The sequence below is a fragment of the Pleurodeles waltl genome, chromosome 12, assembly GCF_031143425.1.
Source record: "Pleurodeles waltl isolate 20211129_DDA chromosome 12, aPleWal1.hap1.20221129, whole genome shotgun sequence".
In the NCBI taxonomy this organism is placed as follows: domain Eukaryota; kingdom Metazoa; phylum Chordata; class Amphibia; order Caudata; family Salamandridae; genus Pleurodeles; species Pleurodeles waltl.
In genome coordinates, this window is record NC_090451.1 from 600,088,257 (window position 1) to 600,107,209 (window position 18,953).

Below are 18,953 nucleotides of genomic sequence, written 5' to 3' on the forward strand. Positions count from 1 at the left end.
AAGATGACAGAGAATGGGTGGGCCCACTAGGGTCTGCCACCGCCAGCGAGCTCCCATCGGAGGAGGTATCAGAGTCACTACCTCCAGAGGTAGTTGCCTCTCCTGTGGTACTTTCCTAGCCCTCCAACACACTGGTCACCTTGGCGTCGCTCGACTCTGCCTCTATGGAACAGTGGGCCGCTGCATCCCCACTCGCCGGTGCCACAGCTCCCTCGCCAGATGATGCTGATGTACACAGACAACACAAGAGAACAGGGATGGGGAGACAAAACAGGAGAGACACTTGTAAATAGCTGAATGGTGGTACAAAACTGGTTCACACATACACCCACCCAGCAAATATTCCACCATGCAGCACCTACCGCTAGACAAATGGCTATGCCCTTGACTATTGGCCGCAACCCTGCTCTACAGCCATTTCCTACAGCACAGAGGGACCTGAAGTACTGCAGACCTGTCCCTTGCAACCTTACTTCCCATGGGGGCCATTATGTAAAATGACAGCAGTTAGAGTCCCTGCCAATAGACAGCACACATACCACAGCACACTCACACATCCATCAAGGAGGCATGCAATGGTTTCTGTACTCACCCCCTTGTGTCTGCTGTGCAGCCTTCAAGCGCCCATCCAGGTCCGGATACGCCACCACCAGAATGCGACTCATTAGGGGGGTCAGGGCCCAACGGGCATCTCTTCCTTGTTGGGAGGACTTCCCCAGCTGGTCTTCCTCGCCCAGCACCGCAGGTCCTCCCACAGCTTCCTGCAGTGGGTGCTCCACCGGTTGTAGACCCCCAGGGTCCGCACCTCCCAGGCGATGGCATGCCAGAGTCCCCTCTTCTGTTGGGGGCTGATCTATATGGGACACACAGAAAAAGTAACACAGAGGTCAGACAATGCCCATTGGATACAGCTGGCTATACGTCCCCTATGGAATGGACACTCACAACAGCATAACAGGACCTCACACACGCAGCATGTCATGAATCCCACGACTGTACAGTGTCAAACATGCACACATGTTTACAGCCATCAACCACAATTACACACATCCATGCCCCCCAATCCACCTACTCACCTGTACCTCTGGTCGACTATAGAGCTTGGTGTAGATGTGTAGGACCCCGTCCACAAGCTTATCCAGTTCCTCGCTGGTGAAGGCCGGGGCCCTTTCCCCTGCCATTCGTGCCATTTCCAGGACCAGAGTTAGGACACAGCAGCACACACAATGGAGTACCTTCATGCACGTAATCTGGGAGTCAAGTGAAGTTGGGCTGACGAGATGGCGTATGCTCCGCGGCCGTGTGCACCGTCACCGCCGGCGGCGATAATGATACGCTAATATTCCCCATTGACAACCATGTTAACCAATGAATGGTCACAGGGTGGTGAACACCGCCTTACGCTATTACGCCAACCGCTAGCGGTATGAGGTCACTTCCACTACAACGTTTCTGGATTATAGGGGGCAGACATTTTGGCCATTACTACGCAGTTATTAATTTCTCATTTGCCCCATGCAGGCCCTATTGTCCCCAACCCCCATAGGCAGGAACAAATATACATTTACTCACCACAACAGTCCTGATGTATCATTGAGGACATGTCACTTCAATTTAACATCCTATCATGCAAATGTGTCATCGACTTGTTTGCCAGCAGTGGTGAATATTTAACATGTTGGGCAGATGTATGTGTGTTCCTCACATGTGTTCTCAACTCCTCCTAGGTACAGACCCATGTGGCGAGGGAGGGCCCCATCGGTGTACAGACCACTTGTTGATTTGGGGACCATGGTTGAGCGTCACATCATTATCAATTACAGACTCAACCGTGCTACTATTCATGAACTTTGTGCATCACTGGATCCAGCACTGAGCCCGGCTAATCGGAATCAGCATGCCATCCATACTGAAGTGCAAGTGCTCTCTGCACTTCATTTCCTGGACACAGGCTAATTTCAAGTGATAGTGGGCATGGGTGCAGGTCTTTCACAGCCAATGTTTAGCATTATACTGTCCAGATTACTGAATGCATTTGTACGACACCTGCAGTCCTATGTGAGGTTTCCCAAAAGTGCTGACCTCCCTGCCATCAAGTCAGACTTCTATGCCTTTGCCAACATTCCCGATGTGATAGGTGCCATCAATGGAACCCACATAGCTCTCATCCCCACAAGAGTAAGTGAACAGGTGTACAGAAACAGGAAGAACCTTCACTCCATGAACATTAAATTGGTGTGTACTGCAGACCAGTACATCTCACATGTGAATGCCATGTTCCCTGGATCAGTCCATGATTCCTTTGTGCTGAGGAACAGCAGTGTGCCACACATGATGGAACAACTACAAGGGGACAGAGGATGGATCATAGTTAAGTGTGTCTGACACTTTTTGGCACATAGCAGACAGCCAGTCTGTCTGCAACTGAGGGTTGTCAGTGACAGTCCTATTTTGCCCCCTTTTGCAGGTGATTCTGGCTACCCCAACATGCGTTGGCTCCTGACACCAGTGAGGAATCCTAGGACAGATGCAGAGAGGAATTATAATGAGGCCCATGGACATACTAGGAGGGTGATAGAGCTCACAATAGGTCTCCTGAAGGCTAGATTCTGTTGCCTCCAAATCTCTGGGGGATCCCTGGCCTATGAGCCTGAAAAGGTGTGTTGAATAGTGGTGGCCTGCTGCATGCTGCACAACGTGGCTGTGAGGAAATCTATTACTCTCTTGGAGGAGGAGGGGGCTGTATATCCAGACCAGCTTCCTCAGAGAGGGGATGAGAGTGATGATGAGGTGGAGGGGGAAGATGTACACTCCAGGAACCAACTGATCCAACTGTACTTACAGTAACTAAGTGGTACTATTTGATGCTGTTGCTGTCTGTGCAGCATACTGTGGGTATGTCTTATCCTCAATGGGGGTGTTGGGTCTATAGACGTTGTCACTGTGACCAGGTTTGCATGGGACATGTGACATTATGAACAACTTGTTTGACGTTTCTGTTGGCACAACCCCATGTTATGCGTGGGATGTCATTCCTGCAATTAATAAATGAATAAATGATTTCAATGACAATTGCATGCACACTTCCATTTGATTCAACACAATGACAGGGGACATTTACATTGGTGAACAGGTGTTTTATTTGGTGTCAGGGATGCCATGGTGCTCTTTACACTGATGGGAGTGGGCTACTGGTGGATTTCCATATTGGCTACATGGTCTCAGCGATTGTTGGCAGTGGTAATATGTCCACCTGTTATTTACAGTTTTTGGGGTTGTTATTGCACGGTGTGGACGGTGATTCAGTGGCACACTTGGAGGACAGTTCTTGTCAGAGTCACTTCTTAAAGGGGGCCTTGGTCTTGGCAGGTGTTCCAGTGCCATATCTGGGCCTGAGGGACCGTTTGGGTGCCTGGTGTTGGCCTGTACGGGTTGAGGTGCAGGTCTCCTGCATATCCTCAGATGGTGGCACAAGTCCAGTTGCTGCTACTGCTGTTGTTGGCTGGGCTGTATTTTTGCATGTAGTAAGGGCTTCCTGGTCTGTGTGGGTCTCAGGCTGGGTTGGGACAAGGTGCAGCAGTGCAGCTGCTATGGTGGCCATGGTGGTATTGTGCAGTTTCCACTGCTCCATGGTCTCTTGGTGTTGGGCTCTCAGCAGCCTTTGACTCTGCTCCAGGGTGGTCACAATCTGGGCCAATCTGTCCTGGGTATGGTTGTATGCTCCCAGGACCTCAGAGATCACGTCCTGGGCTGCAGCATCTGTCCCGTGGCCTCCCCCCTGGGCCACTGATGCCCTCCCACTGGGCCTAGCCCCTTGTGCCTGTGTCCCCCGCACAGATCTGGCGGTACCACTTGTACTGGGGCCAATGTCTTCCTGCCTGTTGGTAGGTGGTGACTGTGGCCTCTGTCCTTGTGTTCCAGCAGTCTGTGGCCTGGATACACAGGTGTGGGTCCGGTTGCCCTGGCCTGATGTTGGTGGGTGTGTGGTAGGGGTGTCAGTGGTGTCCTGGGTGGGGCTGCTGAATGGTGACAGTCCAGGACTGTGTGAGGGGCCAGGATATTCCTCACTGTCCAGTGTTCCCTCTCCAGTGTCCTGGGTGGTGCCTCTGTCTCCATGTGCGGCACTGCCACTCCTTGTCCTGTCCGTCATGGTGGCATGGGTGGTGGTGCCTGTTGGGGGGAATGGACATGTCTGTTACAATTGTATAATCGGATGAGGTGCACAGGGCTGGGCTGTTTTGCACAGGTTTTCCACTTTTGGGCCATGCAGGGTGACTTTGTGAGGCTGCTATTGCATTTTGCTTAGGATGTTGAGGTGCATTGTTGGTGGTGTAGTGCCTTTGTGATTACTTGCAGGGGTAGGTGGCTGTGCACAGGGGGGGTATGGGGCCTGTTGGTGGGTCTGTGGGCATGCAGGGTGACTGGATGTTGTAATTGTGGCCTGGGTGGGGTAGTGGTCCTGTTGTATGAGGGGGTGCATGCATTACAGGTGTGATGGATATGGGGTAATTGTAGATGACTTACCCGAGTCCATTCCTCCAGTGAGCCCAGTGAGGCCCTCAGGGTGCAGGATGGCCAGTACCTTTTCCTCCCAGTCAGTGTAGTCGGGTGGTGTTGGTCCTCCCCAGTCTTCTGGACTGCAATGTTGTGCCGGGATGCCATGGACCTCACCTTCCCACGCAGGTCGTTCCATCTCTTGCGGATGTCGTCCCTCATGCGTGGATGGTGCCCCACTGCGTTGACCTTGTTGACAATGGTCTGCCATAACTCCATCTTCCTGGCAATGGGTGTGTGCTGGACCTGTGCCCCGAATAATTGTGGCTCGACCTTCAGTATCTCATCCATCAGGGTCCTTAGCTCCCTTTCTGTGAAGCATGGGTGCTTGGGGGTGCCATGGTGTGTGTTGTGTTGATCTAGGTGAAGGTGCTGTTGTGTGGTTGGGCATGTGATTCGTGTGTCTGCTTGTGGAGTTCTCAATCTCAGTTGTCCTATTGGCTATGCAAAGGATTGTGGGGTGTGTCTGTGAGTGTTTGATAGTGTTATGGATGTGTGTCAGGTGTGTGGGTTTCAAACTTGCCAACGTCTGCAATTCTTACTGTTGGGTCCCATTGCTGGCCGTGGCGGTCTGTACCGCTAATGGTCGTTCGACTTCCACTGACCGATGCGGTGATTTGTACATCATTATTTGGGGGGCGGGGAGTTTGTGTGCTCGGCGGTGGCGGGGTGGGATGTCCTGCATTTTCACCGACAAGGTGCTGGCGGTGGGAAATTTTTGACGGATTCAGATTTTTTCATCTTTATATGGCGGGTTTCTGTTCACCGCCAATGGCGGGTTTCTGTTCATTGTCGCCACGGCGAAGAACGGTGTTTACTGCCATGTTCATAATGACCCCCTAAATCTCCTTTTTGGAATTAGAGGTCTTTCGCATGTCTCCTCTTGCCTACATACATTTTCATTTTTTATTTTTAAACTAAGCCCCTCATACAAATCAAGATTTCATTAGTATCTCTCTCTGTGGTCCATTGGGTATCTTAGGGGGTCATATCAGAAGACCGCAGAGGGACCGCCATGCTGAAGACCGCCAGTGGTGGCGGTTTTCCACTCGGCGTATTATGACTGCTGGCAGCCCTCCGTCCTTTTCCGGACGGAGAGCCGCCAGCAGCCATAATGGCGGGCGGCAGGGAAGTGGAGGTTGCTCCACCTCCACCGCCACGTCAACAGAACACCGCCCACCGAATCACGTTCTGTGATTCGGCGTGGCGGTGTTCTGTTGACGGTGTGGTTGCGCCGGAGCAGCACCCATGGATCCTGTCCCCTCCCGGAGGATCAACGGACCAGTAAGTTGATCGTCCGTTAGGGGAGGGGGTGGGAGGGTGTTGTGTGTTGTGTGCGTGCATGGGGGTGTGCGTTTGTGTATGTAGAGGGGGTGTGTGAGTGCGTGTATGCATGCAGGGGTGTTGTGTGTTTGGAAATGAGTGTGTGTCTGTCTGTATGTATGTCTGTATGGATGTGCGCGTGTATGTCTGAATGTGGGTGTGTGCGTATGACTGTGTGTGTAGCTGTTGGCATGTATGTTGGTGAGTGTCCGGGTATGTGTTTTGGTGGTGCCTGCGTGCGTGTCGGGTGTGAATGTGTAATGTAATGTTGGGGTAGGGGTGGGGATGGGAGTCCTGCCACCTTTGGGTGTGGCAGGGGTGGTGGGGGTGTAGGGGAAGGACTCGGGGTGGGGGTGGGGGAGACCCCTATCAGTGCCAGGGAAGGAATTCCCTGGCTCTGATAGTGCTCACCACCATGGATTTCATGGCGGTTCCAAACCCCAGGAAATCCATGGCGGTCAGCCGGGTCATGATACCGCCGGCGGTATTGTGATGACCGCCGGGCTGGAGACCCAGGTCTCCAGCCCAGCGGTTGTCTCAGACCTGGCGGTCGGAACGGAGAAGTGGCGGATGTCCATGGCGGTAACCGCCATGGTCATAATTCCAAATTTTTTACCGCCAGCCTGTTGGCGGTAAGACCGCCGCTTCTCCGCCAACCGCCAGGGTTGTAATGAGGGCCTTAGTTGCCATTGCTCTCCAGAACATCAAAATCACAGGACTTTTACCCGTGATCGAGTGAGGCATTGAACGATAAGCTCATAAAGTGCAGCTCAGTACTGTTTATAAACTGAGCTTTTCAAGAGTTGCACACTGCACTGCTTTCTTTAGCATACTCAAAAAGCTCAATCAGTCTAATGGCCTGTGGCCACAAGGGTGTGATCTATTGATGCTTTACGTTCAGATGCTTCAGAAACTCCTTAAATTCTTTGCTGTTGAAGGGTGGACCGTGATCATACTTCACAATGGCTCGTAAGCCCCATGTTGCAAATATGACAGTTTTTTCATGAGTTGAGAGATGTTCAACCAATGGAAACTGTGAATATTCATCTATTATCACCATTAAATGATGTCCATTGTCAAGTGGACAAAAGAAATTGATGGCTATTCTCTCTCAGGCGTGTTTAGGTATTTCTGACCTGTTTAAAGTATGTTGAGTGATTTTGGTTGACAGACAATTGAATGTGACAGGCCTTAACCCCTTCTGTGCCGGGGACGTGATGGTTACGTCCACCGGCACAGTGCTCCTGTGTCAAGGACGTAACCATTACGTCCTGGCACATGAGCTCAGAGGGAGTGCTAGCGCTCCCTCCGTGGGCTTCCGTCCCACCCCCCCAAGGCAGGGATGGAAGGGGAAGCCCTTCCCCCCCAGAGACGTCTGATAACGTCAGCTTGCGATCACGCTGACCTCATCAGAGGCCACCTCCCATTGCGCTGAAAGCTCAGCTTCCAGAGCGATCGGAAGAGAAATGCAAAGCATTTCTCTTCCGATCATGTGATGGGGGCCTGAGAGGCTTCAAAGGGAAGGGAAGGAATTTCCTTCCCTTTGAAGTCTCTCAGAGCATTTCAGAAGCCAGATCGTGAAGCTATCTGGCTGCTGAAATGCCCACTAGACACCATGGATTTGTTTGTAAACGGAAATTGGCATAAGGGGAGCAACCCCTTGGGCAAGGGTCGCTCCCCATGGGCGCATTTTTTTTCAAGGCCTTTTCTGCCCCCCCCCGGGGGCAGTTCAGCCTAGTGTTATTAGGCCCATCTGGGGGGGGGGGGGGGGGGGGGAGAAACGTCTAGGCACCACAGATCATAATTTTTGTTTGTTTTAGTTTTTTAGAGGTGGGGAGCGACCCCTTAGGCAAGGGTCGCTCCCCTAGGAGGCAAATTATATTTAGGCCATTTCTGCCCCCCTCGGGGGCAAGTCGGCCTCTTTGTATGAGGCCGGGAAGAAACCACTAGACACCAGGGAGTTTTTTTTTTAAGGCAAATTTCACGCAAGGGGAGTGACCCCTTAGGCAAGGGTTGCTCTCTGGGGGGGGGGTAATTTATTTTAGGCCGATCTGCCCCCTGGGGGGAGGGGGCAGAAACCTCTTGGCACCGGGGATCATTTTTTGTGTTTTTGTTTTTCGTTTTTTAGAGGTGGGGAGCGACCCCTTAGGCAAGGGTCGCTTCCCTAGGGGGCAAATTATATTTAGGCCATTTCTGCCCCAGTTGGGGGCAGATCAGCCTATTTTTATGAGGCCAATCTGCCCCCAAGGGAGGCAGGCACCACTGGACACCAGGGAGTTTGTTTTTTAAGGCAAATTTCACGCAAGGGGAGCAACCCCTTAGACGAGGTAATTCCCCTGTTGGGGCAAATTCATTTTAGGCCATTTCTGCCCCCCTAGGGGGCAGATCGTCCTATTTATATTAGGCCGGGGGGGGGCAGAAACCACTAGGCACAGGGGAATTTCTTTTTGTGCCTATTTCACGCAAGGGGAGCGACCCCTTAGGCAAGGGTCGCTCCCCTGGGGGGGCATATTTATTTTAGGCCATTTCTGCTCCCCTTGGGGGCAGATCAGCCTATTTCTACTAGGTCGATCTGCCCCTGGGGGTGGGGTGGGCAGAAACCACTTAGGCACCAGGGATTGGTGTGTGTGTATGTGTGTGTTTTGTTGGCGGGGGCAGCCCCTTGGGCAAGGGTCGCTCCCCATGGGGGCACATTACTGTTGGCCATATCTGCCCCCTTGGGGGCAGATTCGCCTATTTTTGGAAGGCCATTCTGCCCCCAAGGGGGGCAGAAAGCCGACCAGGGAAGATGTTTTTTTTTAAATAAGAGTGTGGGGGTATGGCCATACCTCACCCCAAATAAATGGGGCCAAAGTTGTTCTGCCCATCAGTGGGCAGATGGGGCAATTACCCTTGCTCCACACAAAAAATAGGTGGTAACAGTCTTTCAGCTCTCCCCCCACACACCAAAACATCTTATCCCACGGCAAGCAAGAGGACATTTGATTATTGTGGGTTTTGGTTTTACATTTGGCCCATGAGAGCTTGGCTAACTCAAAATCGTCCCACTTGGAATGGTGAGGGCTGCACTTTATGGACTTTGGGACGCTGTCATGTAGAAAAATCCACAAGACCTAGACACATCTGAAAACTAAACATCTGGGTGATTCCAGGCTGGTGTGCTTCACATGCACCCGCACCATTTTCTTACCCACAATGCCCTGCAAACCTCCAACTTTGCACTAAATCACACATTTTTCCCACATTTTTTTGATGGAACCTTCCGGAATCTGCAGGCATCCACAAAATTCCTACCACCCAACATTGTCTCATCTATACCGATAAGAATTCTGCTGCACTTGTCAGCCTAAAAATGTTTTTTTTAAACTGCCCTTCTGGACCCGCTTTGGTTTCCCCTCAATTTCTACATGTTTTTAGCTCTTCCCTGTCACAAGCACTTGGCCCACCTACACAAGTGAGGTATCATTTTTACCGGGAGCCTGAGGGGAACGTTGGGTGGTAGGAAATGTGTCCCGGTGCAGTGATCCCACACAGAAATGTGGAAAAAATGTGATTTTTTAGCTACATTTGAGGTTTGCTGAGGATTCTGGGTAACAAAATATTGGGGGATCCACGCAAGTCACACCTCCCTGGACTCCCCGGGTGTCTAGTTTTCAGAAATGTCTGGGTTTGGTAGGTTTCCCTATATGGCTGCTGAGCCCAGGACCAAAAACGCAGGTGCCCCCCGCAAAAACAGTTAGTTTTGGATTTGATCATTTTGATGTGGCCACATAGTGTGTTGGGGCATTTCCTGTTGTGGACCCTAGGCCTACCCACACAAGTGAGGTACCGTTTTTTATCAGGAGACTTGGGGGAACGCTGGGTGGAAGGAATTTTGTGACTCCTCTCAGATTCCATAACCTTCTGTCGCCAAAATGTGAGGAAAAAGTGTTTTTTTAGTCAAATTTTGAGGTTTGCAAAGGATTCCTTTGTAACCGAACCTGGTGAGAGCCCCACAAGTCATCCCATCTTGGATTCCTTTAGGTGTCTAGTTTTCAAAAATGCTCCGTTTGGTAGGTTTCCCTAGGTGGTGGCTGAGCTAGAGGCCAAAATCCACAGGTAGGCACTTTTTAAAAAACAGCTCTGTTTTCTTTGGGAAAATGTGATGTGTCCACGTTGTGTTTTGGGGTATTTCCTGTTGCGGGCGCTAGGCCTACCCACACAAGTGAGGTACCATTTTTATTGGGAGACTTTGGGGAACGCTGGGTGGAAGGAAATTTGTGGCTCCTCTCAGATTCCAGAACTTTCTGTCACAGAAATGAGAGGAAAAAGTGTTTTTTTGGCCAGATTTTGAGGTTTGCAAAGGATTCTGGGTAACAGAACCTGGTCAGAGCCTCACAAGTCACCCCATCTTGGATTCCCCTAGGTGTCTTGTTTTAAAAATGTGCAGGTTTGGTAGGTTTCCCTAGGTGCCGGCTGAGCTAGAGGCCAATATCTGCAGCTAGGCACTTTGCAAAAAACATGTCAGATTTCAATGTAAAAATGTGATGTGTCCATGTTGTGTTTCCTGTCGCGAGCATTAGGCCTACCCATGCAAGTGAGGTACCATTTTTATCAGGAGACTTGGGGGAACACAGAATAGCAAAACAAGTGTTATTGCCCCTTGTCTTTCTCTAAATGTTTTCCTTCCAAATATAAGACAGTGTGTAAAAGACATCTATTTGAAAAATGCCCTGTAATTCACATGCTAGTATGGGCACCCCGGAATTCAGAGATGTGCAAATAACCACTGCTTCTCAACACCTTATCTTGTGCCCATTTTGGAAATACAAAGGTTTTCTTGATACCTTTTATTCACTTTTTATATTTCAGAAAATGAATTGCTGTATACCCGGTATAGAATGAAAACCCATTGCAAGGTGCAGCTCATTTATTGGCTCTAGGTACCTAGGGTTCTTGATAAATCTACAAGCCCTATATCCCCGTAACCAGAAGAGTCCAGCAGACGTAACACTATATTGCTTTCAAAAATCTGACATCGCAGGAAAATGTTACAGAGTAAAATGTGGAGAAAAAATGGCAGTTTTTTTACCTCAATTTCAATATTATTTTTTTCTGCTGTTATTTTCTGTAGGAAACACTTGTAAGATCTACAGAAATTACCCTTTGCTGGTTTCAGAATTTTGTCTACTTTTCAGAACTGTTTAGCTTTCTGGGATTCAGCATTGGTTTCACACCCATTTTTGTCACTAACTGGAAGGAGGCTGAAAGCACAAAAAATAGTAAAAATGGGGTATGTTCCAGTAAAATGCCAAAATTGTGTTGAAGAATTGGGTTTTCTAATTCAAGTCTGCCTTTTTCTGAAAGCTGGGAAGATGGTGATTTTAGCACCGTAAACCCTTTGTTGATGCCATTTTCAGGAAAAAAACACAAGCCTTCTTCTACAGCCCTTTGTTCCCATTTTTAAAAACAAAACAAAATTTTGGCTGTATTTTGGCTAATTTCTTGGTCTCCTTCAGGGGAACCCACAAATGCTGGGCACCTCTAGAATCCCTAGGATGTTGGAAAAAAAGGACGTAAATTTGGCATGGGTAGTTTATGTGGAGAAAAAGTTATGAGGGCCTAAGCACGGTCTTCCCCAAATAGCCAAAAAAAGGCTCAGCATAGGAGGGGAAAAGGCCAGGCAGCGAAGGGGTTAAGTTCCTTTTCAACTCTTTCATTTAAGTATGGAAACCAAACTCGATCTCGGAGAGCTCTCTGTGTAGCAACAATATCACAGTGTCCTTCGTGAGCCACTTGGATCAATTTTTTCATAGATTCTCTGGAATCAAGATCCTCGACCCTCACAGAATAACTCCTTCCTGAGTTATAGATAATTCATCCTTGACATTCTTTTATTTTTGATATTTGCTGTCATTACTTAGAGATCGATCATGTTTGTTCTAGGACTGATGTGTAATTATGTCTTTTAACTTTAATATGTGACTATCATGACTCATAGCAGTGACAATCTGGGCTAATGTTACAGCAGCTTGTGTACATGACTTGAAAATGAAATTCATGTAAGCATCACCTATTTTGGAAGGAGCACCATGACCTTGAATGAGCACTCTTGAAAAGTAATCAGCAGGATTTTGATCCTTTCCAGGTCCATGCACAATTGTATAATCATACTCATGCACTCGTAGTCCGCATCGTTCAGTTTGAGGAGGCATCTTCGCCTTTGGATTGCTGAACATAGTCAGCAAGGCTTGATGACCAGTCACCAGAGTAAAATGCATTCAGTACAGGAATACATGGAAATGTTCACAAACCCATACTACAGCCAAAGATTCATATTCAGGGAGTGAGTAAGCACGTCTGTTTGAGGTAAACATCTACCCGCATAGGCCACTCTATGTCATTTCACATTTGGGTGTCAGCGCATAACCCAATGGGGCTAGCATCAACCACAATCTCGGTATGGAGTTTTGGATTGCAGTACCTCATTTCTGTAGTATTTTCTATGGCATGTTTGAGTCTCTTGAAACTATTTTCACATTCTTGTGACCATTTAAAAGAAACATTTTTCTTTGTTAACTATTGTAATGGAGCACTGACAATGGTAAAGCCCTTTATGTATCATGAACTGTAACTGGCCATTCCAGGAAAAGAATATACCATTGAAACATGTTGGGAGGGTTCAGCATCTGTTAAAGCTGGTACTTTTGCAGGATCAGGCATCATGCCCCCATCAGAAAATATATCGTCAGAGAATTTCAATTTTGTTCTATGGAACTCACACTTGTGGGCTTTTAAAGTCAAACCTGCATCACTGAGTAATTGACCTACTTGTGTGAGGGCTCTATCATGCTCCTTTGGTGTAGCTCAGTGTCAGTGCTATACTTAAATACATTCACAACAGGCTGTATGAGGATCAGAGGAGGATTTGAGGAGGATCTGCGTCCCTATATATACAAATTTGATTTTCATTAAATAACTAGAAAACCACTGAATGGATTTACACCAAAGCACACCAATGCACACAACAGTCACTTTCTGCCACATTTGGTGTAATTCCATCCAGTGGTTTGGCCGCTATTCCTTGTCAAAATCCCTATGGAAACTGAATGGGTAAAAAGCGTTTTGGGACCCCCCTTTTTCTCTGCCCCCGTTTGATGGATGACCCCAAAACATTCCATGCAGACGCTAAAGTGAGCGTTGTGTTTTTTTTTAAATATTGTGAAGATTCATCAAACGGCACCAAAGTTATTAGCAAAACATTTTTTCTATAGAAACAAGGTCATAACTATACATACTGGCGACCAGGTATAAATGGCATATAGGTGATATATATATATATATATATATATACACACATATATATATATATATAGCAAAGCAAAAAAAGAACTTTAGAATTTCAAATGCCAGCACTCCAGATTGCTCCAATACTTGTTTAATAGCTCACATCAATGGCAACGCGTTTCAACCATTACGGTCTTTTTCTTAGCCAAAGTGTTTTACAGAGGCCCCATTCCCCCTAGAAATTATACTGATAGGTTTACTAGACATAAAAGAAATATCATTAACAAAGAGATATTGCATAATTCCCACAATTCCCAATTTTTTGTTGTTTGATGAAAGGGGTCTCATACTTTTTATCCTGCTGCAATATCTCTCTGTGATTCAGTCTTTAACCTGTTGCTCCTACTTTACTTATACATTCACCTTAGTTCTGCCAACATGGCCTATTTTGCAGAGTTGCACAGAGACGTTCATGTCATTTATCAGTAGTCTTCTTTTTTATCGTATTTTGAAGGCCGAGGTCCCATTCTCTTGCCACATTGCATGTCCTCTATGTGTATTGGTTTCTACCCTGCTAATCAAACTTTCATCTTAATTAACACCATTTCCGCCTGATTGGACTTGATCAGAGTTTGCTAACAATAGTTTCCACTCTTTCCAAGGGACATTTCTGTTAGTTGCCAGTGTTCTTGCTTTTTGGTCACAATTTCTATTACTCCTGACTATCTCATGTGTAGATACTAATGGGGACTTTGAGTCAAAGTGGTTAGAGATGTACATGTAGCACTCTGTCATTATTTAGGCCTTGCAGCTGTCTTGTCTTATACTTAAAATGTATTTTGACTCCAGTTGCCTCAGCTGACATGTCATATTACCCCCTTCTTTCATTTTTATTGTTCTTGTCGACAGCATATTATCTCATCGTCTCCCAGATCCCTGAGGATTGATCTTGTAATATTTAGCTATGGCAGATGTTTGATCCTTGTTCTGTATGACTCTGCCTTGTTCCAAAATTCTTTTTCTCAGTGGGCATATCGTGCTGCCAACATACATCAATCAACAAAGGTGTTACAAAACATAAATAACAAATTGTGATTCACATGTGATCCTCTTGGTCATTTGAATTATTTTTCCATTTTTGTGTCTGAATTCCTTCATATCATTTCCAATTTGGCATCCCTTAAAGGATTGGTATTTGATCTTGCTGTGAATCTTCTAATCCTCTAACCAATTTTCACTCTTTAGTAGTAGTAAAATGGCTTTTAACGAGTTTGTCTTTAAGCAAACGTGCCTTTCTGAAGATGATATTTTGATGTGTTCACTTTTAAGCCAATATCTGGATCTTTTTATAATAGAGGCCAGTATTTTTAGAACACTCGTTTGATGGCCTCTGATACCGTGCTGTAAGCTAATAAAAATCTTATTTGGTCCTTTTCTGATTCTTCAGTCTTGTTTTTAGTAGTGACAAAGGTCTTTAGTCTTGTTTTTCTCTCAGATTTCTGCATTCCTCTTTCTATTTGTTGCTTTCAATATCCTCTTTTGAAGAATAGTTACTTCACTACACTGTTTCTTTGTCCAAAATCTTATTTATCTGAGAATTTCCTTTTCATTCTTAAGAATCCACCATATGGAATACTCCTCATCAGTGATTTCGGGTGGAAGCTTGTTCCATATAGAACACTGCTCGTAAATGTCTCTTTTCTAAAGAGGGTAATTGTTATCTGTTCCTTCTTAACATATTTTGTATCTACTTTGTTTTTGCTTGCTGTACGTGTGCATTGAAGACCTATTTAATTATTGTAAAATATGTTTTTAATTCCATTTCAGATCCATGCCAGATAATGAATAGACTATTAATGTATCTGGCTCAGAGGATTTTTTTCTCCAGGAATTTATCATTTTTTTCACCCCACTGTATCTCCCTCTCCCACTAACCCATGGAGAGGTTGGTGTAGCTGGGTGAATATGAAATGCTCAAAGCAGTTTCACATTGCTGTTTATACATGTCATGATTAAACATGAATATATTGTCGTCCATGCACATTTGAATCATGTCCATGAGCATGTTTGTACGTTCCAGTTCCTTTGTATTTTGTTGTTTCAAGAAGTGCATGCAAGCTCTGCAACCACTTTGTGTCTTATTGAGGCATATAGGAACACTACATTAATTGTGATCAGCAAATAGTCTTGCTGCCATCTTGTATCAGACAAAATGTGTAGCAAGTCTCCTGTGTCTCTTATTTAGGAACAGAGGCTTTTAACTATTGGTGCCTGATAGTGGTCAGTACACTTTGATACATTCTCATATATGGACTCAGACACCAATACAATCGGTCTACCAGGAGGGTTATCAAAGTATTATGAACTGTTGTTAGACAGTAAATGGTGGGAATCAGTGGGTTATCTTGTTTCAGAAATGTATATTCATCATCGTTGATAAATTCATTTTCTAGCTGTGCCTTCATTTTCACCTCTAGCTCTGTTTTAAATTTACACTATTTAATTCATTGTTAGTTTAACATAATTTGCTGTATCATTTTATTGGTGTTTGACCTTGTTGATGTAATCATTGGGATCCATGATGACCATAGTCTCGCCTTTATCAGCTCCCTTTTTCCAAATTGATTTATTGTCTTGTAGGGTTTTGATTGTGGCTCTTTCCCTTCTAGTTAGATTCACCAAGCACTTGCCATTGTTGTTCTTCCCAGTTTCTCCAGTTCATTTAACTGCAGATCATGGAAAACATAAATGTGGTTTTCGAATGAGAGTGGTGGGCGTAATTTAGATTAATCTTTAGACTGTATATACACATGCCAATAGGTGTTTATATCACAGTCTTGCGAGATTTGACTGTCCGTAAGATTCTCTCCTGTAGTGAGTTTGTGTACAGTGATTAAATCAGGGATTTGCTCAATTGTCACTTTTCCCTGAAGGGGGGGGACCTGACCCCCTTTATTCTAGTCACCACCCTGGAACTTTTTAGGGACTTAGATGCAAACCAACTCACCGCTCATCCTTCCCAACTCCCATGGGCTAGACAGCTTGGAATCCACTAGGTGCTGGTGCACCTTCTGTGAGGAAAATGTAGTAATTATGTGCTCTTTAACTATAAAATTGTGGTGCCCTTCATAAATGTCTACTCTTTTACCCTTTACTCAGCCATCCTTTGACTTTATTAAGTTGTCTACAAAGTCCACCTATGTCTGTGCTCCCCCCTTCTGTGTGTTCTTAAGCTTCTGTCTTTACTCCTCAGGAGCGTGACCAAACAATTCTATAAGTACTGATTTCATGTGGGTGTAGGATTCTGCTTACCTCATCTTTGTGTGTAAGCAAATTATCTCTGCCAGCGCTGGCACTAACTCCTATAGTAGTGTTGCTCAGTGTTGCTCACCCACCTTCGTCTCCCTAAGGGCACTCACATAGGATGCCAGCCACTTATCTATGTCATCCCCTGGACATGACTAGGAACAATCCCTTTGGGCAACCTGACCTCTTGGGCACCCCTGTCAGACATATCAGTCACCTTATTGCTGCTACCATTCTCTCTGGGCTCATGCCCCGCTTGGCCTCCTTTTGTCAAGAGTCAGTTTCTTTTCTTCTAGAGCCAAACCCCTCTCTTCCAATTCCAGATCTAGGATTTCTTCTTGCAGTGATCTCCTGCTGCTGGCTCTGGAGCTCTCCCTTGACCTGATGCTGGGGGAGAGGCCATCACCCCCACACTTCTACTCCTTCTATGACAGTTCTGCTATCCTTCTCCACTTCTTCTTCCCCACTGCTTTGAGATAGTTCCTTCTCTAACACTGATGGAGTTCTTTGGGCTTCATCACAAGCCTGAGGTCTCTGTTCAGATAATCCTTCCTTGCCCCCATGTTGATTTCTCTGTTCCTGCAAAGTGCCCCCAGCTCATCTATTTGTGTGGATAGACAGATTGGCTAGTTCAAGCCCCATGTTTTCCTTGCTTAAAATGACTTCCCAAACTTTCCAGAAACCTTTTGAACATTGTGGAAAACTTTGTCACAACTTTTAAAAACGTTTTTAAAGTTCAGCTTCTTTTGAAAGCAATACTTTTGAAGACTACAGAAGTTGACTGCCACTTGGAAAACATGAGGACTCTTTTTTAGGTGTCTACTTTGGGTGGACTCTTATTAGTTTCAAACTTTATGAACCAAATGGCACTGCCAAGTTCTGGATCCCACTGCTAGGCACCACTGTGAGGAAAAGATGGTAGTGAGACTTCACTGTGTAATACACTGCCAACCCTTCTAGGACCCGTCAAATTTAGTTTGTTAAACCTTAGCTCAACCCTGGGTAGCTTTGGCTTTGAGTAGTTGGGATTTAACAAAGGAACAAGTGTAAAGCATTTAAACAGTACCAAAACAATGAAGAAGGAAGAAACACGATTCTCAAGAATACTGACAACAGTTTATAAAAGCAGACTGTTTTATGAATTTATGGACACCAAAAGAAACAAGGTCCACTAGAGGGTTGAGGATATATATATTTTTTTTTAAAACAGTAAATCACAACCTTTCACTTAACTGCGAACAATCATTGGTAAATTCAGCAAAGTTGACACTTAGATTTTGTTTCAAGAAATCTTTTGTTAAAGGGAAATATGGTTACTCAGAGTTACTTTGGGTGACCAGCTCTAGCTGGGAGCCTGTCAAGGAGACCAGCAAGGTCCGTAGAAACAGTTATATTGACAATAGAAACAGTCTTCAGTCCAATTCCTGTGTCAGTGGCCTCTTGCCATTGTCTTTTATGAAGTGATCCGGATGCAAGAAATACAGAACGCTGAAGATGCTCAAGGATGCTGAAGATGCTGTGCGGTCAAAGGGGGTCTTCCTGGGGCTACTCCTTGGTTCGTGGTCCTGGTGGGAGGACATTGGCCACAGTGGTTGATGTCCCTCTAAGTTCTCTTTGGCCCAGCAAACGTCCACTCACCCCTGGACTTCTGGTCACCAGCCACAACAAAACCTGCGCTTCCCTTCTTTTGGTGATAACTTTCTTTCTAGGTGACCAAACTGTACACTGATGACTCTTCCGGGTCAAATAGACTTTGTGCAGCATTGGGTCTTGGTCTCCCGGCTGTGCTATGACAGGAAGCCGTTATCAAGTAATACAGGCTACTAAATTGCCAGGCTCCTCGAGCAGAACACAACAGGCACTGTCCTTTCCTTCTCTAGCCCAAGGAGTAGCAGGTGCAATCCAACATCGGTGCAGCTTCTTCTTTGAATTTTCAAGGGTCAGCAGAGTAGCCCTTCTTTGGTCCTCTTTTCCAGTTCAAGAGAGATCTGGGTTCCAAGGGTGCCCCTTTTATGCCCAAAAGGTTCCCTGAGTGGACTTCCTGGTCACTAGCCATTTTTTTTTTTTGATCCCTCCAGCCTGATGACAACTTCCTGCGTTGTGTGGTATCTAGCTAACCCAAAGTGCTTAATTCTGCTCACTCATATCCTAAGATGGCTGAACCCTTCTCTTAGTGTGTGTTGCTTGGTAGCCCACCTAGGGGTGTGGCTCCCTGGGAGGCTACACGCCCATGGAAAAAAACATTTGGCCAGTGTTTCCTCCTCTCTGTCACCGACGCCAACGTGTCTGTCTACCCAAACATGAGTGGCTTCTCTCAAGCTTGTTCACCATTGGCCTTCCAAAGGTGGCTTTCCAGTTGAAACTTGCCTTTTGGGTTTTTTGCCCGTGTGGCATACTTCCAGGATTAGGTAACACCTCCTCCAGTGCCAGGCCCCAATTATTAACTATCATGGGAGACAATGGCACATCTCTCTAGGAGGGCAAAAGGCTGTCTCATGGCCAGC